Source organism: Apium graveolens, unplaced genomic scaffold, assembly GCF_009905375.1.
Source record: "Apium graveolens cultivar Ventura unplaced genomic scaffold, ASM990537v1 ctg5281, whole genome shotgun sequence".
Lineage (NCBI taxonomy): Eukaryota > Viridiplantae > Streptophyta > Magnoliopsida > Apiales > Apiaceae > Apium > Apium graveolens.
Window position 1 is genome coordinate 4832 of NW_027418909.1, and position 2337 is coordinate 7168.

Genomic DNA, 2337 nt, shown 5'->3' on the forward strand with positions numbered 1-2337 from the left:
GGGTCTTGGGGTTCACTCTGCACTAGACAAAGTATTCATCTAATCCTCCCATGACCCATCCGGATTCGATAGGGTACCCCCGGGACCTAATACTAGGGTCTGAGCTAAAACTTGTTGAGGCTGGTCAACCCGGGGAGGCATCTCTACTAAACTACAGCTAGAAGAGGAAGATGGGTAGAAGGAGTTAAGTTCACCTAACCCGACAGGACGCTCGGGATACCGGTTCCTAAGAGTAGCAATACGTTTAAAACGGCTACCTGGCATATACTATACGTGTCTATATAAACGCACCCCGGAGTCAATGCCAAACCCGAACCCAACAACAAAAAAAGACAAAAACAGAAAAAGTTAGAAACAAATCATGTCCGTATCTTACCCCCAAAAACAAGATCTATAACATATACATACATATACAACCAAAAAACACCACCCCGGGCTCCTTTAACTTTTTTACACTACTAAAAACCCACTTTTTCGCATAAAAAACTACCAAAAGATCCATGTTATTTACACAAATGAGACACAAAGCCATTGGAAAAGCTACGCAAAAAAACTACACTACAAAGATTACAGGCCAAAACACCAAGGCGGTCATGAAATACGAGCAAGAAATGCAAAGTGGCGAAGCAAAAACTCTCGCAAAATAACTACATGCATTGCAAAAACATAATGAAAAAGTGAAAAAGGAAGCAAAAGAATCGAGATACTACAAATGGGCAGGAGAAAGAAATGTGGCTTCAACAAGAAATGCTCCGAAAAATCTCTGAAAATCTCTCTTGGCTCTCTCTGTGGAAGTGTTTGCGTAAAATAAAAATGGAGAGAAAATGCAAGTATTTATAGAGGGTGAGAGAAGAGATGAACGGTTTTGTGATTAAGGGAACCGTCAGGGCCACGTGGCACCCTGATTGGCGTCAATTTAATAACCGCAGCAATTATTACCACTACTGCAATCATGTCACGGTGCGTCTTTTTAGGAAAATAAGGGGGGGGGGAAATTGTACACTCAAAAGATACGCATAAAAAGTGTATATCTCTGACCCCGGCTGGAATCCCAACAGCCGCCTGGCATCCCGGATTTGCAGGGACAGCTTTTCAGAGTCTAGTTAAATCAAATGTCAGGAGTGTACTTGCCCACAAAACCGTGCCCAAAATTCGAACTCAAAATCAAATGACTAACCAAGTCAACCCCGGAGTCTCATCCCCATTTGACCCCGGGGCTAGGGGGCAATAAATCAAACAACCCCCAAAATTTTCCAAAGTATTTCAATGACTCTCACCTTGAACTCAAGTCAAATGACTAACCAAGTCAACCCCGGAGTCTCATCCCATGTGACCCCGGGCTTAGGGGGCAATGAATCAAACAACCCCCAAAATTTTCCAAAGTATTTCAAGGAATCTCACCTTGAACTCAAGTCAAATGACTAACCAAATCAACCCCGGAGTCTCATCCCCATGTGACCCCGGGGTTAGGGGCAGCAAATCAAACAACCCCCAAAATTTTACAAAGGCGCCGCGGCACAAAGGCAATTACTCTACTCCCCCATCCGGGTAAACCCGCATAAGGGAGTGGGGGAAATGATAACCCATAACAATTCAGGCACAAGTGAAGAGGCCCAGGGCCTAAATACAAGACCCCAGGACACGTGGCGACATCACCACCGTCCAGGCCCCAGAGATCCTGAACAATCCTACGGTCCGGATCTGGCAGTACTCTGACGGATTCAGCGTTAACCTTGAGGAGCCCAGGACACGTGGCAGCATCGCCACCGTCCAGGTATCCGGGATCCAAGACGTTCCTACGGTCCGGATATGGTAGTATTCTGACGCATCCCAGGCGTCCAGCTGCCCTACAGTCCAAAAGGCCAACCTACGGTCCAGATGAAAAGGGACAAACCCCTAAACCTTAGTAGGAGGCCTATAAAAGGTAGAATAGAAGGAAGGTTACAGGTTACAATCTTACATACTCTCTCCCTCACCTATACTTACATGCACACACGTACTCCTCACAAATATATTCGCATAATCCCAACTTTCCCTCCTTCTCCTTAAAACCCCTTTCTCATTCTCACACCGGGGTGCCGCGGGGACGCTACCCCCCTCCGGTTCTGTTTTGTAGGTTCCACCCTACACTACACGCACGCCGCCGCCGTCGTAGTCCAAAAGGAGTTTGAGTCCGGGCCCAGCAAGGAGAAGGCCCCGGGGTGATCTGGGATTATCAAGCTCATTCATGTTAACAAATGCCTGACAGAATCGTGTCAACTATTTAATTACCTGGACTGGTTAATAGCTTAGATTGTCCGTAACCTAGTAGTGCCTTATGGCTGAGAAACAATTGAG